Source organism: Acomys minous (assembly GCF_964271855.1).
Source record: "Acomys minous genome assembly, chromosome: 13".
NCBI lineage: Eukaryota > Metazoa > Chordata > Mammalia > Rodentia > Muridae > Acomys > Acomys minous.
The window spans coordinates 99801713-99829555 of record NC_140495.1 but is presented as its reverse complement, the minus strand read 5'-3'; the positions used below and the strand labels follow the sequence as shown (position 1 = coordinate 99829555).

The 27843-nt window shown below is 39.6% G+C and overlaps 1 protein-coding gene across 1 annotated transcript in view; it reads right to left on the bottom strand.

Annotated features, from left to right (window-relative positions):
* The window catches only part of PCDH15 (protocadherin related 15), a gene marked incomplete at its 3' end in the record, with an annotated part of 1334501 nt that extends 1306938 nt beyond the window's left edge, over positions 1 to 27563 (bottom strand). The window contains exon 1 of the mRNA XM_084754693.1: positions 26409 to 27563. The remainder of the gene's footprint in view (positions 1 to 26408) is intronic.
* Between the last annotated feature and the right edge of the window lie 280 nt (positions 27564 to 27843).

Sequence of the window (27843 nt, the reverse complement as noted above, 5' to 3'; positions counted from 1 at the left end):
TCTTCCAAATCTTATGCTAAAGTGAGTATTCCCTTCAGTCCTCACAGAAATTCACAAGACACCGTTATTATAACCTCTTCTGATGGATATGGATTGTCTGCTATTAGCTGTTTCAAATCACAATGGCAGAGACTGTGTAACTGATCCACGGCCCAGCTGGTGTTAGAATTCTCATTTAACTGGAGTAATCTCAAGCTTGATTTCAGATTTTGATTAATGCAGTCCTGACTACTTAGCCTTCTATTCTTGGATTAATGGAAGGTACCAGCCCCATTCCGCTTCCTGTGTCCATCTCTAACTGAAATCCTCCAAACCAGAAGCTTCCATCGCTCTTTCAGGAGTGAGCAATTCACAAGTGCCAAGATGGCTGAGACCTCACCTAGCAGAGTGAAAGTCCCAGAACGTAAATATTATTCAACACTGAATTTACTTAAACTCCTTGGATTCCAAATCATTTTCCAACTTCTTAATTCTTTTTCTGAAAAATTCCTTCATTTGTAAAATTGAAAACGATAATTGCATAAATGCCAAAGAAATTTTAATCATTAATAGGCTCAGCCCAGTGAAAATCTAAAGCAGGATTAAATGTTAATATTACTAATCTTCTTAAGTAGAAAAAAGTGGCAAATTTTCCCCCTAAGTCTGTAACTAACTTCATTATCCTTTCATTTAGGTAGCCAAGTTGCAGTATCACAAAATGTGTTTTCGGGTGATTAAACATATGTTTGGCTTCATTTACAAACAACTGTCATTAATGTTACATACTAAGGAAAATGTGTTACTGCTCTTTTGGAATGACATACTTTGCTTTAAATTTTCATCCCATTAGCTGTGTGTTTGTCCTGTGTTTTATGTTATTTCAACAAACATGTCTACCCATGCATTTACATTCTTGTTGAATGTATGATGTTAAAGTCACTTCAGCCAAGAATACTGACATAGGCTATGACAAAATAGATTAAAATTAATACTATAGAATCCAGTTTTGGTGAAAGCAGAGTAAAATTTTAGCAGGGTGTATGTTTTGGTGGTTTATAAATTAAGACTGATTTCTGAGGTCTCTGAGTAGTGTTTTAAAAATAAGAGGAATGCAATTTGAGATTATAACATTAAAAAAGGAGAAAACATACTAATATGAAAGTCAATATAATAAGTATGTATTTATTTTTGTGAAGCAAAAGAGTGATCCATTGTAGGTAAACATTCTAAAAATCACAATTTTTCAATATAATGTATTTCTATAGCAATGATGAAGGTTATATAACTTGCTAAACAAATTCCCCTGATATGATACTGTAATCTACTTCAAAATCAACATTAATGGAGACTCTATGGATGCTTATGCTCCTTTGGCTATATAAACTGTTCAAGCCCCTGAATGCAGGAACTTCTGAGCAGCAAGAAGTAGCTTTGAGATGTCCTTGCTTGCTCCCACAGGCCTTTGTGCCCCCCCCCTCCCTTCTGCTCTCAGTGTCCTTGGTATTCTGTGAGTCTGTCTTTGGAAATGATCCTTGTCACTCAAATACCATTACATGCACATCTCATAGAATGATGGAAATGATTTTTTTACCACATTGCAAAAATATTCTTTGACAATAAAGGCTGTTCTAATGTGATCGCTTAATAAACATTCACTTTAAGAAGTATCTTATTGAAGACAGTTATCTTATTTTCCATTTTCTAAGGCATAGTGCTAAGGAGTCATCTGTCAAATTCGAAGTTCCCTGAGGCCCAGCTTGGGATGAAAGCACAGATAGGGATGCTCAGCCTGGGTGAGTTAAATCACCCTCAAAAAGAAAAGAAAAGAAAAGGAACAGAAAAGGAACAGAAAGGGGAAGAGAAAGGTAATAAAAAGGTGAGAAGGGAAAACAGAAATATGAGGGATAAGGAACGAGAAAAATAAACAGATTTAAAGATCTGTTCCAATTCTGACTAGCAATAAAGACCTGAGTCCCCAGCCTATGGCCAGGACATACATATTACATGACTGGCGTGGATCTGTGCAGCTGGCTTACTGCAATGGACTGAGTGGTGTTGAGGAGGCTAGAAAGGACACTCAGCCCTACTGTAGAAAGTGTGGCTACCTGGACTGCCCTTCTTTTGAGCCTCTGGAAACCCAGAGGCAAAAAAAAAAAAAAAAAAAAAAAAAAAAAAAAAAAAAAGAACATGTTTATCATTTTACTACCTACTAGCTATTCATGGCAAAGACCATGATTAGGTGTAGGTGTCTTCTACAACAGATGATGTCAGTAGCCAAAAATCTCACTTTCCTGAGTTGGAGTAAAGCCCTTAAGTATTTCTACCGTAAACCCCCTATACCTTCATGGTCATCATGTAGTAAAGAATGCCTACCAATATACTCAGTGGGTGACAGGAGGAATAACAATAAAGTACAACTTTTTAAAAAATCCATATATAGAAAAAAGTGTGCATAATTGTAGAAAGCCTGTGAGGCTGATTTATATTGGGTAGGATAATAGCTATTTGGTCTACTTTCGGCTTAAATCTCATTAAAACTGGAGTCATCAAAACTGTGTGCATCTGGAGACCATTTAGGGAGGTCAAAGGAGTGGATATAACATGTCTCCTTGTATCGCTCAGCCTACCCTACATTTTACATTTTATTTCCTTCAAAAAGTATTATTGCAAAACTAAGGAAAATTGGAGCATCCTAGGGAAAAACATGTGCTGAGAGTGAGTGCAGAATTTTAGTCTAATCACACTATGAAAAACTGTTAGTAATAAAAGCATCTAGTGATAAAGAAAAGCCTCTCAAGGAGGTGAAATTGCTTCCATTTGTACAGTAGCTAAATAGTAACATTAGCTTCCCTTTGAAAACGGAGGAGATAGCTCCGCTCAGAGGCTATCTCGTGTGAAATTCTAGGTATACACGTAAAATTATTAAAAGTATGATAGGCAAATCGCCACTCACATTTTTCAGTAGTGAATACAGGAAGTAGTTGATAATTAAAATTAGCCAATCAAAATGAAGTATAAGAATGTTTTTTTTAAAAATCCGATTTTGCAAACTTTCATTTTTTTTTCTGAAAAAAAAAATTCTCTGAAAATGTCCTGAGTTGATGAAGTAGAGGAATTGGATATTTATGGACACAACAGGCTGAGAAATTGCTAATAAACATATTTTTACTCATTTAAGTAAATATGTGTATTAATAACTGAATGGGCCTGGGTGCTTTATCTTCATAGAATTAAAAGTTGGTCCACATGGTTGAGCAAATCCTCCTGTTGTGTGCTGGAGCATCTTCCAAGGAGTGGAGTAGCTGGGTCTTGAGGAAGCTCTGTTTCCAGTTTCCTGAAATAGCGCCAGATAGATTTCCAAAGTGGCTGTACTAGTTTGCATTCACACCAGCAATGAGGTGTTCCTCTCTCTCCACATCCTCACCAGCATGTGGTGTCATTTGAATTTTTGATCTTTGCCATTCTGATAGGTGTAAGATGGAATCTCAGAGTTGTTTTGATTTGCATTTCCCTGATGACTAAGGAGGTTGAGCATTTCTTTTTTTTTTTTTTTTAGTTTTTTAGTTTTTTTCCTCCTTTATTAATTTATTCTTGTTACATCTCAATGGTTATCCCATCCCTTGTATCCTCCCATTCTTCCCTCCCTCCCATTTTCCCCTTATTCCCCTCCCCTATGACTGTTCCTGAGGGGGATTACCTCCCCCTGTATATGTTCATAGGGTATCAAGTCTCTTCTTGGTAACCTGCTGTCCTTCCTCTGAGTGCCACCAGGTCTCCCCCTCCAGGGGACATGGTCAAAGGTGAAGCACCAGAGTATGTGAGAAAGTAATATCCCACTCTCCACTCTACTGTGGAGAGTGTTCTGTCCATTGTCTAGATCTGGGTAGAGGTTTAAGGTTTACCACCTGTATTGTCCTTGGCTGGTGCCTTAGTTTGAGTGGGACCCCTGGGCCCAAATCTGCCTATCATAATGTTCTACTTGTAGGCTTCTAGGACCCTCTGGATCCTTCTACTTTGCCATTCTCCCATGCTTCTCTCATCTAGAGTCCCACTAGAATGTCCTCTCCTCTGTCTCAGTTTCCTGGTAAGTGAAGGCTTTCGTGGGACATGCCCCTTGGGCTAATATGCAGATGCCATTCGATATTCCTCCATTGAGAATTCTCTGTTTAGTTCTGAGCCCCATTTCTCAATTGGGTTATTTGGTTTGGTGATGGTTCATAGCAGCCTTATTCATAATAGCCAGAATGTGGAAACAGCCTAAATGCCCCTCAGTAGAAGAATGGATAAAGAAACTGGTACATTTACACTATGGAATACTACTTAGCTGTTAAAAACAAGGAATTCCTGAAATTTGTGGAAAAATGGATTGAACTAGAAATGATCATAATGAGCGAGTTAACTCAGAAGCAGGAATAGTCAAATGGTATATACTCACTTATATCTGGACACTAGCCCAAGGGGCATGTCCCAGGAAAGTCTTCACTTACCAGGAAAGTGGGACAAAGGGGAGGACATCCTATTGGGACTCTAGGTGAGAGAAGCATGGGAGAATGGGGAAATAGAAGGATCCAGAGGGTCCTGGAAACCTACAAGAAGAACATTATGACAGGCAGATCTGGGTCCTGGGGTCCTGTTCAAACTATGGCTTCAGCCAAGGAAAATATAGGCAGTAAACTTCGAACTCCTATCCAGACCTAGCTGATGGACAGGACATTCTCCACCGTTGAGTGGAAAGTGAGATCTGATTTTCACATGAACTCTGGTGCCCCATTTCTGACCACGTCCCCTGGATGGGGAGGCATGGTGGCACTCAGAGGAAGGATAGCAGGTTACCAAGAAGAGACTCAATACCCTAAGAGCATATATAGGAGAGGAGGTCCCCCCTCAGTCACAGACATAGCGGAGAGAAGTAAGGGGAAAATGGGAGGGAGGAAGGAATGGGAGGATACAAGGGATGGAATCATAATTGAGATGTAATATGAATAAATTAATAAAATATATTAAAAAATGAAAGTTGTCCACAAACACACATGTGATGGCTATTTTCAAACTATAAATGGTGACAAAATATACATTAACCAAAAAAATTAACCATATTTGTGTAGATACACAGCTCACATATTGATTGGAATGGATAAATAGAAATGAGACTAATATTTAGTATATAAAATGCACTGGCTATACTATATAGTGATGCATCTATATGTAAACATTTACATATGATCAAATGAGAGCATACAGTCATAGACTTAGTTTTTCCTATGTGAATGAAGTGATTCTGGTTTGTAAGGTCTTTTTAAAAGTAAGAGCTACAGAATATGGCATTTAAAGATGTTTTTATTATTTTAAGGGTTCTTTGACAATAAGACAGGTTAGCTTCTGGCAACACACAGCCTACCTCAAAGAAGATGATGAATATCAAAGAACCTCCTTATGGTGATGGCCTCAAATGTGGCAAACAAGCCACTGGGCAAAATGTCCTCATTTCAACCACAGACAGAATTCTGCCTAAAAACAAGCAAGCTTAGACAAAGAGTTGAGGTCCAAACTCTGCCAAGACAGGGTAAGCAAGTCCTCACTAATTCCTGCCTCAAAAGTATGTCTGTCAGATATATTGGGCCAGAAGGCTGAAGATGATGCTCCAGTGTTATAGTCAGTCTTGAGTGACTCTTCAGGCAGTAAACTGTCTCTGTCACTTTTTCATTTCGGAAGCTACCAACCTGCACTTTCAATTCACTCAGGTAATTAAGTTTTGTTCTTTCTCAAGTCTCTGATGGGGTTGAAAACCACATACTTTAGTTTTACAATTAAGCTTAGTTGTTTAGGGGTTAATATGTTTTTAGGTCTAGATAGATGTTTTAAGGATGGAGATGAAATATGATATATAGTGATTTTTCATTCAGAATTTTTTAGACTCAGAAACATAGGAAGGATGTTTTCTTCAAGTAGGCCAAATACAAATAGCCAAAACACTATGAATGTAACATTTATATAGTTCCAGATTGTTTCATGGTTCTTCTTGCCGTGTGTAGTTTGTTTTATTTATGTGTAATAATGTAAATATATATGTAAAAAAGAAATATAATAAAAAAGAAAGAAAAACAAAAAACCATTTGCTATTAATGCCATATTAGAAAAAATATACTTGCTTCTAATTTGCTAGTGGCCCTTCTAAAGGGCCTCAGATATTAGCATATTGTTTGCTCATAAGTTAATTTAGAATCAGATTCTAAAGTAAAATAGACAAAGGTGCAAGGTGGGAATTACAAGTTTTGAGGGGGAGGTGATGGATTCATCTTGGACAGAAAAAAAAAAGTAAAGCTTAATCTTGTTGTGGGCAAGCTAAAAGAATTTAAAGCTCAGTTTTATTTCATTAGGAAACTGAATAATAATGCATTTTTACTAAAAAAAAAAAACAAAACAAAACAAAACAAAAAACAAGCTTTCATGAAAAAAAAAGTAACAACCATAAACATAGAAAACATTTATAGATATACTCAAGTTCAGCTAGGAAAATGAATTCTCTTATAGACTAGAAATAGTAACAAAAGAATTTAAAAAACAATAAAGTGGATTTCTTTGCTTCTTAGTACACTGTCAAGCTTAATCACCACTCCAAATGCTAACTCTCTTCTCCCTCACCCTCACTGTGTGTGCCCAGGAGCATGGGCACCTGGTGGACTGTCACTTTCAGTTTCCTTGTATTCTCGGTTCAGGTGGGCTCCATGCAGGGAGGAAGCATGGAAGAGGGCAGCCATCATCTTGCTTTTCTGAAATCCTCCATCAGGACCAAAAGTTTCCATTATTGCAGGCACCTGTGCCACAAGGCCTCTCTAAATGTCTGGGTCCTTTCTAACTCTCTCCCTTCCAGGAAGAGGGATGTCACCTTGCCTGTGTAACAGTAACTCAAAGTCCCCATGGAATCCTAGTAAGTTTCCTGAAAGAATGTCTAAATCATCACCATATTTCTCAGAATGCCACCTTTGGCCAAACTCTAAGTCTTTGATTTGGGTATTTAAACATTTTGTTCTATATATCTTTCTAAGGCAAACTTGATCTATTGACTTGAAAGGAAATGATCATAGTATTTTTAAATAATACCCTTTTAAAACATGTCAACCCATTAATCATTTTATCAGCCTCCTTATCTTTACATTTGCGTTTCTTATGTATAATTAGCATATGAAATATAGCTGAAGCAATTTATAAAATAAGGCATATATGAATTTTTAAGAAGCACCTTTTAAAGTATATTGTAAAATATCATTTAAATTACTGAATTCTGCTACTAGAAATACATACTAAGAAGAAAATCTTGGATGTGTGCTTTGATTTAAACACAAGAACATTTATTTCACCCATTCATTAGAAGACAGTAATGGAAATCAATAAAATGTACAAGTCTATAACTGCTAACTATGGAAAACTAAGAAATAAAATGTGTGTTTTTAAACATTCAGTGACCCAAGTATCTATACTTACAATATCCAGAAGAAACATGGGTCCATTTTAAAGAAGGATTTCTTTCTGATGATGCATTTTAGTGATTTTTGGTATATAAAGAAACTAAAGAGATAATATTTTTACTGGGAAAAAATGTAGTTTTAGTTTTCTGCCATGGTGGACACTTTTCACAATTTCCTGTTATCTGCTCTGTTTCAACCCATCATACATGATTTTTGTATCAACAAAACAATCAGCAAATTCAATTTTAAAAATAAAAATGAAAAGTCGTGTAACAGAAGAGACACAGATGAACCACGCTTTCCTCTGTGCCTGATAAAGAATGTGGCTTACAGAGAGAGAGACACTTGTTCCTCTGGCCCCAGTTTTAAGAAATAAAGGGAATTTAGTGCTTGAGTCTGGAAATGAGAGGCAGGGGGTTAACTAAGAGTTCTAAGGTAAATCTGTTTGGGCTTTCTCAAGAAAACAGAAGATTTGTCTGGTCACCTCTTCTCGGCCATCGTGGGAAAAGCTCGCAAAGGCTTGCTTGAGATTGAAAAGTTCTCTGGAGACATCTTCCCAAAGTTTGAAAGCTGGTATCTAAGAGTTAGCAAGCAATTACCAAGGGATCCCCGTGCATGGCTCTTAAGGGAGCTGACTCACAGCATGCGTTGGATGAGACCGTGGATCGATGGAAATATACCGTAGCTTCTGTGGAACTCTCAAAGAAAGGGTACAATGCAAAAATGAACAGGATTGCAGTTACTAGCTGTATGAACATTTTGTGAAATCACGACCATTTACAGATGACTCGGGGTGTAGTTCGGTCGTATACAGCAGCCTTGGCATACATGATGCTTTAGGGTTAAAGCTCAGTTCTCAAGGGGAAAAAAGAAAATTATTTTTTTTTTTAGCAATGAATCTGTTCCCCCTTCCCCCTAGTATATGATCTTGATTGATGTTTGGCCGAAGTTCCAATGAATTTGGAAGGTACCCCAGCATGAAAAATTATATATGTGGAGTTTTCATGTTTAACAAATTTCAGTGAAATTTAATGACTCAAAAATCAATAACCCATGGATGATATATATGTGACCGTTCCATTGCCAGGACCGAGATAGTGAGACAGCCAGTTCTCACCAGCTCTGGAAACCACTCGTATATCTCTTCATGGCTCAGTTAAGTTCTTCCAAAGACACTTATTATCACATTGTCAATGCAGTGAGGCTCTGTGTTTCCATAATAAGTGTGGTTTGTACCGCAAGCCTCCAAAACCATAGGAAAGATCAAATGCTTCTATAGGTCGGTTTTGAGTATGAAACATTTTGAGAAATGTCAGCCATAGTTGGAACTGTGTTTTGAAAGGCAAGGGTACATGTGGGCTTAGTTAGAACTCACCTAAAATTTGAGTGAGAAATTGTTCATAATTGTCAGTTTCGCAAGACTGAAAATGTCAAATGTGCCTGTTAGTGTAAGCGGCCTGCGACGTCACGTCAGCAGCATCCTTCTTTTCAGCGATCACCTTTTCCACTGCAACTAGTCAACACTATCAGCTTCAACCGGTGATAAAGTTCAGGCATATTTTACTTTGTAAGTTTGTGTTTCCTGTTCCTATTTTGGAGTTTGATTTGAATAAAAACAGCTAGTTGTATGCTAATGATAACCCGCCAAACATTTCCCAGTCACAGCACACAATTATCTGCATAAAAGATAAAGTCTTCCTGAGCAAATCTGTGGATGGACTGAGTTTATCAAGAATTGGTACGTTCAGTTCTGACTCCTCTGTGTGGTGGAGGAGACCCTAAGAAGACTTTGACATGTCCCCTTTTTTTTATATTGCACAGGCTAAGGCAGTAGTGCTATTTAAATAAAGGGTTAAGATTTCTCACTTGGTTGTATTAGCTTAAGAGCTACAGTGCACTGTTTAGATCAGTTCTCATGTCTAGAGTGGTGGATAAGATATTTATTTTGAAGACGGTCTCTGAAGAGTCACATATGCCCCAAAGTAAAGATTGTACCCCACCAAACATCCTAAATACCCAGATGTTTATGGGTGACACCAACTAGCATATTAAAGAGCTTGCCAGAAACCTATCATTGCAATATCACAATGGTGTTCTAGATTGTCTTCCAACAAACTTAAACTCCATGTGGAGTTTTAGTGAGAAGTGGTGACCTTACACCTAGGAACTTCACTCAAGTTACAAAACAAAGGTAACTCTTGAATGCTAAAATGTGTATTTGTGGGCTCAAACAATGTTCGTAGTAGAACCAGTATTTAGTATCATTTATATCTGACTCTACATGAGCAAAAGTTGGAAGTGGGATACAGAATAAATGGCTCCTAAAGCAAAAACCAGCTTCATTGTGGACCACAGAGAAGCTACAGGGGCAGCAAAAGCATAACTGAAAAACATATTGTTTGTATTCTTTAGATGTCTCATCTTATAAAGGCTGATTACTTGCTTTGGGGTAGTCAACTTTCAAGCAAGTCTGCTCTATAGGAGGACTGCTAAGATCAAGTAAAGTCATTTGCCAACAAACCTGTGGATCTGAGTTTGATCTCCAGAACCCATCCATGTTGTGGAAAGACCTATGAGAGAATGTATGTACATGTACACACACACACACACACACACACACACACACACACGAAATAAATAAATATAAGAAAATAAAAGTCCTATTTAAAGAAAAGCAGTAATACCCCTCTTTGCTTCTACACAAGTGATTTGGAAAAGCCAAGAGATAATGTTCAGGAGTGATATTTGGGATGTTGGTAACAAGGAACCTCAGATCTTCTACTTCACAACCTGTAGATGCTCTACAGCACCAAGCAACATGAATAGGTCTCTAAAATTCCCATTCATAAATTCCTAGCATTATTCTTCCTCATCTTCACCCATAAAGTCTCACCTACACAGCTCATCCTAACAGAGACGGGATTCATTTCCATAGGACGGATGTTAACAACAGCTTTAGTTCCCATAACTTCTTCAGTCCTCCCTGGGTAGGAATGGTAGCAAACAAAACATGTCACATGCCCTCTTCCAACAGGAAGGAAGGCAAATATTTATGAAGTTATTTAAGCCTTTGTTGTTGTTTGACTCTTAAACTGTCAACTATGTATCATTCAGTAGTCAGGAAGTATTGACTACCCTCCTTGTGATGGAGTTCTCAATTTCCTACGTTCCTCTTTAAAATAAAATTGAGAAACATCTTGATTCATTCATTTTTGAGATTGTAAAGGGTTCAAACACATTCATTAATTTTACAGCTGCTCTTTCTGCTTTGTAGGGAAACATAAAAAGGGTTGTCGGGCTGGTAGGGGTAGTATGCAGCAGCAAAATACTGGACAGTGAAGGAACCCCTTCTGCTACTTTAAATGTGTCGGCAGTAAAACAGGACATGGAAATGCTTTCCTGTTAGGTGGTTTCATCTTCACAGTGCTTCTATAACAAAAGTGACCTACAGTAAAATAACTCAAAGTGCTTCTTCCTGTGAAGGAAATCTCCCCATAAAAACTCAATACAGTTTTAACTGCGACATTCCAAGGATGCAAATTTGAATAACCTTGAAATAATAATATTTTCATACGGATGTTAAAAGTTTGAAAATGTATATAGTTTGTGCACAATCAGCCTCAACACACAGGTGACTACACAAACCAAAGTGTTTGACTTATTTCTAAAAGCTTTTGTAGGAGTCATTATACTGATTTTCCTCCAAGTTTACTTAATCATTCTAATACGTTACTGTAAATCTGAAGTCATCAAGGTAGGAAGACAATGTCATTTGCTGTGATACCACAGGATTAAAATGTATACACTATCCTATAGAAGTAATGGTGAATTATACTTTTCAAAGTGCCATGAAATGACTTTTCATTTAACAGAAGGCCTGAAGGTTAATTTGGAACTGGAATTTTAACATTAGATATTAAGGCATTCAACAAGTGTTCAGTAGATAATTAGTTACTTGAGGAGTTTGTTGACATAAGATATTTTTCAATATTTTACTATAATTAGCTCAGCTACAATCAAAGGTAAAAACAAAACTGAAAAAAGAAGAGTGTGTGAATATTCAAATGATTATATAATGGGAGTGCTTTTATGTAAATAACTAGGGACAAGAATTGGAACAGGAATGGTTAGTAGATTTGGCATAAGCACTTAAAATATAAATGTGCATCTTACTTTATCAAAAGTTGAACAAAAGAAACCAGATCATGATAAATATGAACAAAGAATAAACCATCAATTTATATTCACAAATTCAGGAAATGTCCTATTTTTAAAATAAAGCTCATCTTTATAAAATACAATGTGAAAAAAATGTCTTAGTGATGGCAAATAGGTGAGTGCCGCAATAGTCCCTCCCAATAGGGAATTTGTCTGAGACAGTAACTAAAGTGTGAAAAATTGCATCTAAAGACTGTTTGGGAAACATTTTAGCAGTCCTGTAAAGCTGACTACATATTAGGTTTGACACATCAAAATGTCATCAGAGCCTGGCATGGTGCTACACACATTTAATCCCAGCACTCAGGAGGCAGAGGCAGGTAGATCTCTGTGAGTTCAAGACCAGTCTGGTCTACAAAGCAAGTCCAGGATAGTCAAGGTTACACAGAGAGAGCCTGTCTTGAAAAAACACAAACAAAAACAAAAACAAACAAAAAAGAAAGAAAGAAAAAAAAAAGAAAATGAAAGATAAAGAAAATGTCATCAGATCCCCGGTGACAGTCACAAAGGGAAAGACAGCAGTCGCTCTGCCTTAGCTCATCAATGCCATACAGAAATTTTTTTTTCTCCTCCTTCTGAATCCACCACACTTTCCAAAAATGGCACTGCACCCACATTTAACAACATAGGTAATCAATTTACATGTGTTGAAAAGAAGTGCTATCTTTATCATTTTCAAACAAGATCTCCTATAGCTAAGGCTAGCTGTGGACAGTCCATAGCCAAGGATAACCCTTAATTTCTGATCCCCCCATCTCTAGAATGCTGGGATTATAGGAATGTGTCACCATTACAAGTTTCATGGGGTGTTGATCACCAAACCTAAGGCTTCCCGCAGCCAGCTAAGCAAGGATTCTATCAATGAAGTGGCCGCCACAGTCTGAGAAATATCTGCTCTAAGGAGAACTACGCACATTATAAATAAAATACTTTAGTGAGTCCATTTCAGTTGATTGGAAATTGAATGTGATTTAATGTTGACAAAAGCATTGAGTAATAAAAAATTCTCAAAAATATTTCTAGTACATATGTTATAACAAAAGCACCAATTTTATATAAATAGAAATAAAGAAAAGGAATTGCAGGCTGCTGAAATGAACAGGAGTACTTTTTAATGGTATTATTAGTAACATTTTGCTCCAAGTTTCCATACATGTGACATGTCAGACTGAAACTCTAAAAGGATAGATATTCTGAGTGATTTGAAAACGTGAACCAACAGGCAAAGCATGCTGTAGCAGGATCCTATCTACAGCTCAGCTGGGGGAGGAGCAACAGAGAAATTTCCTTCTTAATGAGTGAGTTAACCCAGAAGCAAAAAGACTGAAATGGTATATATTATAATTGGACACTAGCACAGGGGCATGTCCCATGAAAGACATCACTTACCAGGAGATTGGGATACATATGAGGGCTTCCTATTGGGACTCTAGATGAGAGAAGCATGGGAGAATAGGGAAATAGAAGAATCCAGAGGGTCACAGAAACTTACAAGAAGAACATTATGACGGGCAGATCTGGGACCAGGGGGTCTGCTCAAACTACTGCACCAACCAAGGACAATACGTGCAGTAAACATTGAACCCCTACTCAAATCTAGCCAATGGACAGGACATTCTCCACAGCTGAGTGGAGTTTGGGAAATGACTCTGCCACGAACTCTGGTACCCCATATTTGACCACGCCCCCTGGATGGGGAGGCCTGGTGGCACTCAGAGGAAGGATAGCAGGCTACCAAAAAGAGACTTGATACCCTATGAGCATATATAGGGGGAGGAGGTCCCTCTCAGTCACAGTCATAGGGGAGGGGAATAGGGTGAAAGCAGGAGGGAGGGAGGAATGAGAGGATATAAGGGATGGGATAACAATTGTGATGTAATCTGAATAAATTTAAATAAAAAAATAATCTTAGGAGATGATGACCTACGTATATGGCACTCAATTTCTGTTAGGCATCTCTCTAATGCTGTGTTCCTTTGTGTCAGAAAAAAAAACCATAGAAGAGAGCAAGGAATATTGGGGACATAATGACATTTGGTCTCTGCACGAGTACGGTGGTTAATTTTTTATGTGAACTTGAGCATGGTGTAGGGTGGTGAATAAGTTGCTTAAATACGCTAAATTAAAATAGAGATGGAGAAGACAAAGCCAGTGCTCCCTTATAAGAGACCTCAACCTTGCTTCACTGGTAAGCACGCAAAGTTAACTGGGTGTGAGCTGATAGTAACAGAATCTAGAATTCTGATTCAGCCAGTTAGAAGCAACCTGAGAATATACGAGAGGCTTCTCAGTGGGACATAGTGAGGGCAACCATGAAATCACTCGACAAGTCAGATACATTATTCCTTTACATTTCAGTCTGCTTTCAAGTTCCTTTCTGGAGCTATTGGAGCATCCTTCTTGGAGATGCCTGTGTTTCACCTTGCCCTGGGACTAGGTTGTACTGCTGGCTTTCCCAGGTCTTCCGTTCACACATTAACAAATCATCAGAAATCCTGAACTCCACGATGCGCATGACAAACCTCTCCCGTGCAAGTGTGTGCCTAAGTTTTTCTAGAGAACCGTGGCTGAGGCCTTGGTTGGCTTTCAAGAGAGAGCTAAGCTGGGAAAGAAATTATTCTTCTGCAAGCAGGACTCAACGGGATGTGTCACAAAGATCCTTTTCTAGGACATGACTCCCTTTGGTTTTTTTGCTCCTTATACTGGTATTTGTTGTTTATCCCGATACTGCTAGACATTACACACTGAGCGTGGAGTAGAACAAATAGAATTTGTTTGTGAGTTCAACAGCAAAATAGTCTAACTAGACCTCCTGTGGAGACTCACACTAGAGCACACTCGTATTAATAGCACTGCTCTTTAAAGGAGCTAAACTTTTCATCACAATTACCACAAACAATGGAAGATGAAAGTGACATGGATTATGCTCATGAAAGCCCATGTGGTCATACTCATTATTTTTTTGCTATCGACACACACACACACACACACACACACACACACACACACACACATATGCACAAGCACGCACGCACACACACACATGCACACATCCACACACATGTGTTCACACACACAAACACAATCCTAATTCAGTAAACCAAGAAGTGTGAACAGAGTGCATCATAAGATATTCCAATGGAGAGAGAGTGCCCAGCACAGCTGCCGACTTTCTGGCCAAAAGGACCTAGCCTTTGTATCCCCCACAATTAGCACACACAGGTCTAGAGAATTCTATCGCCTCGATATCGTTTTCAAGTGAAATCCCCCAATGATTCCCCAGTCCTTTCTTTTAATTATTTTCTTCCTGAACAACTGTCTAACAATTGTCATTTAAGTTGGGAAGGCTCTGATTACATTCCACCCTTCAGTTCATCATGGCCCTGGGTGAGACATTCAGGCCGAAGTTCCAAGGAAGAAGACCTGACCTCTGAGAAACATTGCTCTTCTCTCCTAACCATCTTTTAGATCTCAACCCAGTTCCAGGAGTTTATTTTGCACTTGAAACTTTTAAGTTAATTTTACCCTAACTTTTTTTTATCGATGCTGTGGAACAATAAAGAAGCCTGAAGGACATTGTTTTGTTCCAAAAAAAAAAAAAAAAAAAAACCAACAAATGAAAGAAGACATGTGACTCTTGTAAATACAATTCTAATGAGATCAGCATAGAATGCAGTCCTCACGACAAGAAATACAATCATTTCTAATAGCCGAGGTTTCATTTCAGATACTGTTCAACAAGCATAATGATGTGAAGCAAATACATTTCCCAAAGAAGGCCAAGATGATTTTATTCGTTTCAGTATTTATTGTATTTATTGTAGTGATTCAAGGCCGCAGGAACAATGAACACCTTAAAAGTGCCCTCTGTTCGCTAACGTGTTTCCTTCAGCTTTAATTGAAGTAGACTTTCATTTGGAAAACTCAACCAGGAATTATTCTTTTCTTCTGTTTCCTTCTCCTCGGGTCTAAGGCAGGTGTGTTTGTTGCCGGGTTCTGTTTGTGAATCTGTTGAAGTTGGAACATTCCTGAACTGATCCTAATTGCAGAAATAAATGAGCAATGTCATCTGTATTTTTACTTAAATATGTGTTGATATACACATGTGTGTATTAATCCCTGTGAATGCACATCCAACTGTCAACAACTCATGTTCGTTTCATATTTTTCTACCTGATCTTCTTCCAAAACAGTTGTTCAAAACATTCAGAGTTAGACCTCTCTTAAGTATTGCCATATGTATGGTACTTGAATTCTCTCCCAAAAGGCTTAAAGCATTCAAGAGATGTAGGCAGTGAAGAAAGCAGGTCTAAGAGATAAATTTCAGAATAACCTTGGAATCAGTTAGCCCAACTACTGGCCTATACCCTGAACTCACATCTATTAATGGCTATGACATGAAAACAGAGCCCTGTGGCACCCCAGTCTAAAGAATGCACACGAAGAGAAAATGCCTGGTGTGGTGACAGATAAAATGGAATGAATGTTTGAATTTACAAAGCAAGAAAGGAGCTCAGTGGAGTGTGAATTTAAGTAAGAAGTAGGGAAAGCAAGTTAAGACTACCTCTGACATGAACTCTGGCGCCCCCAATTTGATCACTTCCCTTTGGTGAGGAGTCCCTGTGGCACACAGAGGAAAGGGAAGCTATCTATCTGGATGAGACTTGAGAGGCTGTCGTCATATGGTAGGAGAAGAGGTCCCATTCTGTTAGAGGTCTAGAGGAGGAGAATAGGGCAAAAGGGGGAGGGGAAACAAGATACAGGGGAGGGGATAACAATTGGGGTGTAATCTGAATAAATTATAATAAAATAAAAAATTAATTTTAATAAAGAAGAAAAGAATTAAGTGTTTCCTTGTGCAAACCATGACAGCACAGCTCTGCTGGTGTTCTGTCCATGTTGCATACCCACATCTCCTCTTCAGAAAGAGATAATACCTTGCAACAGGGCACTGACTATGGCGATGTCTCAAACAGCCTTGTTTGTGACTTAAATGGTAAAATCAGGGATTTCTGCCTTTCATGAAGAAATTCAAGACACCAATTATTCCAAGAACTGAAACCCTAAGCTTGCAAAAGAAAACAATTTTTAAACCATAAAGCATGTGAAAACACTTTCAGAATTGAACATTCCCACTGGCAATCATATACTGGTGGGGTTGACTTTGGCAAAGTCTATCCAAACTCTTGAAATTATAAGTGATGCTGTTTGCTAGAAATCTCACTGTGAGCCTTGACAACATGGGAGTCAGAGACAGTGTCTGACTTCTTGGTATGAATCCTTCCTGAAAATGAAACTTTGGATAAAGATTATAAATCTTCCTGAAGTTGTGATTCTTATCTTGAAGCTGAAGACATAAAAAATGTTTCAGGATGACAATACATGTGTGTATATATGTATATATGAACAATGAATATCTTTGAGGTCTTGATCTGTAGTTATTTTATAAATATAAAAATATTATATATCAGAGGCAGAAAGATGGCTCAACGGTTAAGAGTGCTCACCATCCTAGCAGAGAACTTGAGTTCAGTTTCCTGTACCCACTTAAAACCCACTTAGGGCAGCTCACAACAATCTTCCTGTAACAGGAGCTCCAGGGGAACCAGTGCCTTCTTCTGACCTCTTCAAGCACAGCACTCACATTCTCGTATGCCCAAACAGACACGCATAGAAATACCAAATTGCAAATAAAACAAAATCCTTATAAAGCAATACTTGCTTTTAAATTAAAATGTTCTAAGGCATATCTTTGACTCCTCGCTATGCAGAAAAGCACACATTTCCAAATGAAGAATGGTATTAGACACTGTGGTCCCATTTAATATTTGCTTTAAAAACAAAATTACTATAATTTAAATATTAAGATCACTACAGTAGCTTTCATTGTGAAATTTTTTATGCATTATTGAGTTACAAATTTGCCTCCAACATTTTGTTTCTTTTTGTAAGTCATATCTCCTAACCCAAAAGTTTTTTCTTACTTGGAAGGTGGTTCCTAGTCTCTCAGGCCATCTCTCTATTTTTAATATGCACATATCCTTGTGGATCACACACACATACCTCACACTAATGTGTATGTGTGTGTGTGTGTGTGTGTGTGTGTGTGTGTGTGTGTTTACCAATCATTTTATTGTTACATGTTTTTTTTGGCAAATATTTTCTTTTTTATGCTTAAGTTTTATATAATTTCTCACAGGATAGAAACGATCATTTATACAAATTCTAAGGTTTTTACTTATGGAAATGTTTATATATGCATTTTATATTCTTTTTTTGATGACTTCATTATAGTGATTCTTTTCTTTTTTTAATTAACTTATTCTTGTTACATCTCAATGGTTATCTCATCCCTGTATCCTCCCATTCTTCCCTCCCTCCCATTTTCCCCTTACTCCCCTCCCCTATGACCTCTTCCCCCTGTATATGCTCATAAGGTATCAAGTCTCTTCTTGGTAGCCTGATATCCTTCCTCTGAGGGCCACCAGGTCACCCCATCCAGGGGACGTGGTCAAATATGAGGCACCAGAGTTCATGTGAAAGACATATCCCACTCTCCACTCAACTGTGGAGAATGTTCTGCTCATTGGCTAGATCTGGGTAGGGGTTTAAAGTTTACCGCCTGTATTGTCCTTGCTTGGTGCCTTAGTTTGAGTGGGACCCCTGGGCCCAAATCTGCCTATCATAATGTTCTATTTGTAGGTTTCTAGGACCCTCTGGATCCTTCTACTTTGCTATTCTCCCATGCTTCTCTCATCTAGAGTCCCAGTAGGATGTCCTCCCCTCTGTCCCAGTTTCCTGGTAAGTGAAGGCTTTCATGGGACATGCCCCTTGTGCTAGTATGCAGATATAAGCCTCACACTATTTTTTAAATCAAATATAACATGAATTTTTGGAAATGTGATGTTAATGATGTATTTGTGATCTCTCAATATACACCAAAAGTTACCACTATACCATGGCCTACAAATGCTTTAAATACTTAATGCAACATGTCACTGGAGTTAAGTACACGCCATATTTAATGCAGTATAAAAATTTGTGCCTGCAGTCTCTCTATAAGTCCCACAATATGGGGAATAGGGACTACTTCTGACATGGACTCTGGCCCCTAATGTTGATCAATTCCTCCTGGCAGGGTGGCCTTACTAGGCCACAGAGGAAAAGGATACAGGTAGTACAGATGAGACTTGATAGATTGAGGTCAGATGTTAGGGGAGGAGAGCTCCCCTTTCTGAAGATTAGCAGGGGGGAGGCAGAGGGGATGAGGGAGGGAGAGGACCACAATCGGGATGTGAAGAATTCAAACTGCAGAACAAGCAGGTAACTTATATTGCCAATCCCACTACATGAGAACAGCTCTGAGACTGGCTGAGACATTAATGTATACGCATAGACAATGCTTCCTGTTGGTTACAGAATCCATGTATTTTATTATTAGATGCCATTCCTCATATGGCATGAATGAAGATTTGCAGATGTCTTTCTTCTGCTCATACAAAGAGCAGATAACCAGCCTTAATTGTTCTGTGCATCCTGCACACCTCATACATTTAAAGTTTTAGGACTGTATAATACTTGTGAGAAATTATATGTTTCAGATAAAAAGAACCAGTCACTGACACTGGATCAGACCTGACATGATTTACTCCTCTCAGCATGCTGGACACTGACCTCCTGTATCCTTCATGTTCCAGCACCAAGTGCTTCAGTTGCTGTTCCTCATCAGAACAGGACAGCTCCCAGGACAGCTTCAAAGAAAGCTTCCAATTCCAATGGGTCCAGCATTTCCGACAGTCTCACACAGGACTCTAATTAAGCCTGGAATTTCTCAATATTTAGAATCTGGACCACAAATGCTATTTCTAGCTTGTTTTTACCATTTCTCCAATTTTATTTGGGCCCCTACAAAGGTATTATTCATCCCAAATCATCCAGAAGAAACCTTAAGAGAATGACACCCCATTTCCTTTAAGGAGGTTGGGTAGATTTTTGGTTGCTTTCTTGGGAGATAGATGTTTATTTTCATTGGGAGTTGGTTCTAAGTTATTGTTGGTCTTATTTAGAAAGAAAACAAGGTTGGATTCAGGGATGTCTCTCTTTTCCTTTATCTTTCATTCTTAGGTTTGGAGATAGGGGTTCAAAAGAAAGACAGGGGAATATAGAAACATATAGAGACAAAAAGTAGATTAGTGAATCAACTCCTCAATTTAATGCCTTAATTGTTACTCACAAGGTTATTTTTAATTCACTGGTATAGAATTTTGTATATAGACGCAAAATAAGTTTATTTTTAGATACAGTGGTATAGAATTCAAATGTAAGGTTATTCTTCACTCACTAGATATAGATATAGATGATATAGATATATACTCTAATATGAGGTAGTATTACCTTATAACTCAATTATAATACCAGGTTTACTTCCAAGACTTTGACAGTACTATTGCAAGCTGTTTATGATGAGTAAGTCATACAAGCTAATTTTTAATTGATCAAATCATGGCCATATCAATTACTAGTCTATTTTTATCACAAGAATACACATCCTAGGTTTAACAGATAGATATGATTTTATAGAAAGATAAGGTGAAATAGTTAGATAAGTTCTTCAAAAATCTCAGAGACATGCAGAATATGGTATTTAAAGGTGTTTTTATTATTTTAAAGATTCATTAACAATGAGACATCTTAACTCCTGGCAACACCCAGCCTATCTCACAGAAGATGATGAGCATCAAAGAACCTCCTGTTGGAGATGGTGTCAAATGTGGCAAACAAGCCATTTGTTTCTACCACAGACAGAATTCTGCCTAAAAATAGGCAAGCTTGGATGCAGGCAGAGTCGACTGCCAAACTCCACCAAGACAGGGAAAGCAAGTCCTCAACAGTTCTTGCCTCACAAATATGTCTGTCAGATATGTTGGGCCAGAAGGCTGAAGATGATACTTCAATGTTATAGAGAGTTTTGGGTGACTGTTCAGGCACCAAACTGTCTCTGTCATCTTCTTATTTTTGGAAGCTGCTAACCTGTACTCTCTGTTTACTCAGGTAATTAATTTTATTCCTTCTCAAGTCTCTGATGGGGTTGAAGATCAGATAGTTTAGTTTTATAATTAAGCTTAGTTGCTTAGGCTTTAAGATGTTTTTAGGTCTAGATAGATGTTTTAAGGTAATAGAGATGAGATATTATAGATATTGACTTACATTCAGAATTTTAGATGGACGATGATAGGAAAGATGATTTTTTCAAGGGTGTAAATACAAATAGCCAAAATACTATGAATATAACATTTATATGATTCCTGATTGTTTCACGGTTCTTCTCGCTGTACGTAGTATATATATGTAATAATATAAATGTATGTGTAAAAAAATTAAAAATAAATCTATGCATGACTAAATTTTGTACATTCTTTAAATGTTACTGTTTCTATTTTTATCAAGTTTTTCCACAGGAAAAAGGAAATTATATGCTTGATTGTAAAAATAAGGAACGAATTAAATTGCTTCACAAAGCAAGAAAAAAATCTACAGAAGCTTGAACCAAAAAAAAAAAGAAAAAAGAAAAAGAGGTTATTTATTTCATAGTACTGAGGAGAGATAAAGAGGCTATCAACTTGAGAGGAAAGGGAACTTGGGAAGGGTGTGAGGGAGGGTAGCTGGGAAGAAACGGGGTGGAAAGTGAAGTAATTCTATTTACATTAAAATCTTAAAAGATAAAATACAAAAAGTAAGGCATTATTTTAACCGCATGAATGACCAATTACAGGCATTTTGCTAGAGATAGCCAAGTAGAATTATTTCTTAGATGGTAAATATGTTTTATATTTCAGTTTTATAGCTACAGGTTTTAATAGGGAAAAAAAGTCACTTTTCACCTGCAATCAAGTTTTTAGTTAGAAACACATGAAACATTTTTTTTCTAATTAGCAAATGAAGCTCAAGAAAATATGAGGCAAAAGTATTTCCCAACTCTCAAAGGAAATATAAAGTGAACCCAGACACCTCGCTTCCTGCTGCGTGGTGGGCTCAAGCTTTGCTACAATAACATCCTCTAGTCTTACGCCACAGCGAATGCGAGCAGTCTTTAAGATAATAAAAACAGAGACTGGTATGTAGCCCACCCCCATGGTCTACTGTCGTCTGCTCCCTGGACATTGTCAATGGTATTGCTCTACTCTTCTTGCTCAATTCTGGGTTTTCACAAGTGCCCTTGTTTTTCTGTTTTAACCTGAAGGCTTTGGATGAGCTCAGGCCCCCTAGGGATGAAATGTGAAATCCACAGACACCCAAAAGTCTCAATGGTTGGCCTTACCTGCAAGTGACTTGTACCTTGTGATGCACTGGTGACTGTTCTAATTTAAGTATCTGAATACCTCACAACAGATACACACTAAGACTAAGATCTATCTATTTTTTTCTAGTGGATCTTTAAAATGCAAAGCAATCTTATTAAGGAATGTGTTATCTTATTGGTTTGAATATATATATATATATATATATATATATATATTTGAATTAGCAAGTACGAACTCAGTGTCAACACAGAGAAGCCATTTTAACTTTAAGAACCTAAGAGAGAAAGGGAAAGTATACAACATTATAATCTATTGAGAAATGGGCATTTCTCACAGAGTCACATCATTTTAAGAAATTTTCTTTTTGAGGCCAGAGAGACAACTCTGCAGTTGCAAACACTTGCCGCTTTTGCAAAGGACCCAAGTTCAGTTCCCATTACCTACTTTGGGCAGCTCATAACCATCTGTAAATACAGCTCCAGGGGGACCTGACACTCTCTTTTAACCTCCCCAGACATGTGATATTTACTCTTAATCCCACACATCATATACATGTATACAAATATGATAATAGGTATCAACAGAGAAATACCATCTTCTAATTAGATCAATGAGAAGGGTATGAACTGATAAAAGTTTTTTAAAAATTTCTCCTTGTCAATATCTTACCTAATATCAATTAGATTAAAATATATATTATTTTTCTGATACATACATCAGATATAGATATATATCTGATATATGTATATATTCTGATACATACATCAAATATATATACATATATATGATACGTATATATATTTCTGATACATACATCAGAAGATCCATTATTAGAGTGGCAAATACAAACTCCAATGTTACCACTGGTATAACTTCAGTTGAAGAGGTTCAGTGTAATTATTTTCAGAATCGTAGGCATCACAATAGCGCCACCATGTGGCAATTCTCTCTCGCCCCATGGGTGGGGGAGGAAGGAGCATCTGGATACCCCAAGTACAAGTCCCTTTTCGTGATATACATGGAGGGGGCCTTGCTGGCCATCAGGACTGCCTCTCTGCTTTACTCCAGCCAGGTCACTGAGGCGAGAATGTGGGCTACTGTGTGCTAGGACTCAGTCTTCCTACTGCTCATCACACCTGCAATGGGTACCATGAAGAAGAGGCAGTGCCCCTTTAGGCTTAGCCTGCCCTCTTAGCATTATTAGGACTATGCTAGTTCCCTTCAGATTTCCTTCACGGGTGTCCAGCTTCATACAGTTTCTTAGAGGACTGCCAATCACATATCTAAAGAGGTTTCTGGAGGTTCAACAGAACACAAGCATAAAACTCAGCTTATTTATATCACCCACGTCATCCTGAAAAAGACATTCCATTACAGGCCATTGATTAAAAAGTAGCCAACCAAGCCTCAGGTAAAACATATGACATTCTTGGAAAGGACCACTTGAGCAAAGTGACATTCGTGCATACATACATCCATCCACACATACATACATACATACATATATACATACATATGTGTTGGTACACACATGTCCGAGCACTATTCCTATTTCCAGATGCACTGCTGTCTCATTACCGTGTAACATCTTCAGTGGTAGAAATCTACAAATGCTTACAACTGACAAAATGTGTATTCCACAAAAGGAGTATTCCATAAGAAGGCAGTGTCAAGCCTACTAGCTTTGACACCACACAGCCAACACACACCACACAGACAGGAACATGGGGGCACAAGGTGGCCAGTTTCCTTTGGATGAACAGTGGGAGGTCTGCAGAGTTTCATGAAAGTGCCAAAACATATCAAAGAAATCTCAATGTGTCCACTTATCCTTACAGCATTCTCCTTCCTTTGTGGTGGCTTCCTGAAGCTTCGTTACTAATGGAAGGCATAGTCCTGGACAAAAACTGATGTTGGTATTTTGAACTTATATTTTCTGTCTGTATATTGTCATGGAAGTTACACGAACTGTTTTACATTATGAAGAAAATATGTAGATTAGCGATTTGAAAAGCATGTAAATATGTGTTTTCTCTCAATAAGACACAATTCACAACCATTACTTTCAGTTATTATAAAAATCATGCTCATCAATACACTGATCAAATTATCATATAATCAGACTCCTCAATTATCATCAATATGTTGCTCAAGTTATCATCTGTCCAGATTCATCAATACACTGATTTTTTAAAAAAAAAAATAAGCTGTAAATTGAAACTTGGTTTTTAAAAAAATGATTTATTAGCACCGCCGAATAGTCACTTCCCCCACAGGACAGGCAGAAGACTCCCAGGTGTGGGTGAGAGAAGACAAGGCAAACTCAAGAGGATAAGAGTGTCGTAGGCATACACCAACTGATCTTCCCTCATGGACCGCACGCCCATCAATACTAACCCTGTACTGATATCACAGGATGTCCCTTGCATTAGGACATTGGCGTCAGCAAAGAGGCTGCACCGGAGGCAGTGAACGAGAAATCCCTGAACTTCTATGTGCTGTCCAGTAGTCATTCAGCCTCAGGGATAAACAGTTAAGAAAAAGAACGGTTACGTCTGAGGAGTTTATTTTTGAGAATAAATCATTACTGCAAAGGAGAGCTTGTCTTCTTAGGAGGTTCAACTCTTCTGAAGTTATGGGTCTGCCCACTGGGATACAGAGATGTGTCTCCGGGAGATCTCAAGTTAAGGCTAACTCCCTGATGAAGATAGCTCATGCTTTGCACACAGCAACATGCAGAACACACAGGCATGCAAGCAGCCATGCGCACACAGGCACGCACGCACGCGCGCCCACACACACACGCTCACACCTTCTCAATTTGTGTTCCTGTTCCCTTCTCTTTACAGTTGACTCTGAGAACTGTTTATGTTTCTTACTTAGCATGACTTCTTCTGATTTCTACTCTTCATACCTGTGTGCAATCACACCTGCCCCTCCTGTGTGACTCAGATGGCTGCCTCTTCTATTCAGTAGCTCTGAAAGAACTCCAAGACTCCCCAAAATGCTCTTAGAGAACCCCTCACTCTGAGCTGCCCTGTGAGGAAGAACACAGGCGCAGAGGGGCCAAGGGTCTTGACTCAGGTTGAAAGTTACAAGCTAAGGAAGCAAAGGAAATGGAATGGAGGTGGATAAGGAAAGAGAGAGAGAGAGAGAGAGAGAGAGAGAGAGAGAGAGAGAGAGAGAGAGAGAGATATGCAGGGAAGGGTACTTCATTGGAGGAGGAGAAAAGTTTAAAGGGCATATTTTGGACCTCCTGCCTCTGCCTTGTGGAGCATCTTGGAATTGACAACACATATGTGAGGAAGTGGATAAAGCCATCCAACATTATTCTATTACCACAAATGAGATTGGAAATGAAATGTAACGGCAGTCTCTCTGTGGAGCCAAACATTGCAAGCCTGGAATACTAACTGGTTCATTTATTTCGGTGATTACCATATGTGGTTCTGAAGCACTGAGCCCTGGTTTTTCCATGAGCCACCTTCTTAAAGTTAACTCTATCTTTCCACCCACAGTAGTCTCTCCACCTGGGTAGTTTTTAAGACGTTGACTTTACCACCACTACCACCACCCTCCCCTCTCCCCTCCGTTAACAATATCATTTGCCAAAACTTAACAGTCATTTTGATCATTGGGGGGGCACTCATAATTTTTAGCTACTATTCAAGAGCCAAGCTTGGTTACACACTCTGTATGAACTTCTGTCATGTCTGAATCACAGCCCGTTTTTACCACAAAGGTGTTATTTAACTGAAAACAGTCTAATATTTTACATTTAAAAAGAAAAAGAAAAACTTTAAGCAAGTCTGAAAAAAGGAAAGATTATCACCATGCTTGCATTCTGCACATTGGAAAGAGGGAGGGAGGGAGGGAAGGAGAGAGAGAGAGAGAGAGAGAGAGAGAGAGAGAGAGAGAGAGAGAGAGAGAGACTATGAACACACTGTGTCCTTTATCCTACCCTTCTAAAAAGCCGCATCTTTCTTCTGCCTGCCAGTATGGAAGCCTCCAACCCCCATTGACTTCACCTGGACGTTAAGTAAACTTGCTACAAGGAAACTTTTGGGGGAGAAGATGCTGAGCAGTGGTAGCAGTTTGTATATAACAGTGACATTTATTTCCCATCATTCTTGCCCACGGTAAACGCATCCTTTAATAAACTACATCAAATCAAGTTAGACATCACTAAAATCTCAAGATATCAACTTCTCTGGGAAGCTCGCAGCTCCCAGCTCCCAGCTCATGGCCACTGAAGGAGTTAGCATTTGGGCATTTGGGTAAGAGATGGAGGTCGTGAACCCTGAGGGGGTCCTAGGTCCCCTGGGTCCCCAAGAGGAGAGGTGGTGAGCAGAGAGAGGAGTGTAAGAACCAGTTTGCAGGAAACCAGACATGCTTTTGGACTCGGAGCTGGGCCTGAGAGTCAGCATCCCACCCACTTGCTTACCTTCAGGCTCCAGCGAGCACCGCGGCGTCCTCCCTTCCTGCTTCTGCAGCCACAGCTGCACCGATCCCTGACGCTGAGCCCTAGTCCTGCAGAGCGCGCCTGCCCCGCGCTGCGCTCTCCACTAGTTCCCAATTGAGAAGCAATCAGCAAGGTGATTAACATCCACTGTGCGGGCCCCGCGTCCCTGAACCGTGTAGCTCTTCTTCTCACGCTCACCCAGCTCCCGTCGCACCGCAAAGGGTCACCCCGGGAGTCCCCGGCCGCAGATCCTTTCTGGTGCTCGCCGCGACCACACCGCTGGTGTCTGCCGCGCCTCTCACCCGCGCGCCTGGCGATCCTCTTACCCGCAGGCCTAGGGACACCGCTCGGGGAAGATCGATCCAAAAGGCGAATTCCGGGGGAAAGCAGAGAAACTTTGATGCTGCCTCTGCACACGCTGCTGGAGACGAAACCAAACAAGTTGCAAGTGCAGGTTCACGGAGGCGCCTTTCCGGGCTCCAAGAACAATCACCCGGCACCCGAGCCCAGGAGACAGCTCGGTGCTCCGCAGGCTACCGCGGGCGCACCTCGCGGTCCTTGATCTGTGTGTGCAGTGGAAGGTCCAGGGACGCTTGAGGTTCACAGGCAGACTCGAGTGCCCAACGCGCCTCCTGCTGCCTAGTATACTAGGACCAGGCACTAGTGGGACCCAGACCCAATGCAGCGACCTGGCACAAAGGCGTTCGAGCTGTCGCCTATCGGAGCGGAGCAGCTTTCTCCCTCCCCGCAAAGTGACTGCTCCAAAGTCGAGTCTCTCCTGCGTAGGGACCTACACGTTTAAAGGCCCGAGAGGACGTCAGCCGCTGCTGGGCCCGCGGGTGAGCGCCAGATCTCCCCGCCCCACCGGTTGCAGCGCTCCACCGAGTCTGCTGCCAGGGCCGCGGAGAGCACCAGGCTCTGAGTGGGGGTGGGAGGGAGCGAGGGTGGCATACGGGGTCCGAGTCCCACGGGTCCTGCAGGGCGGAACCGCTCGTGGTGCGCTGGCAGAGCAGAAGGGGCACTTGCCGCTGCTCGCCGCGCCGCGCCGCTGCCTGGGTCGCCCAGGCGTTCAACACCTGGTTCTGGGAAAACACACTTTTCTGGTTTGCTCTTGAATCATCGCTGATTCATTTGGCAGAGCTCAAACCCACCGAGACATCTTTTTAACCTAAAAAATTGATTTAGGCTGTCCTGTCTTGAAATTCCTATGAAGATGATAGGCTAACTTCCCCCACTGCCTACTTCCCAACCCAGGGACAGTTAGTAGAAAATGCCCACGTGTTCAAACGTCCCATGCGCATCCAGCGCGTTATACCCAGACACAAACCCATGGCCACCCTACTTTTCAACATTCATCAATGACTTAAGAGCTTTTGCAGGGGGGAGTAGTATTCCAAAACCAAAGAAACCCAGCTTG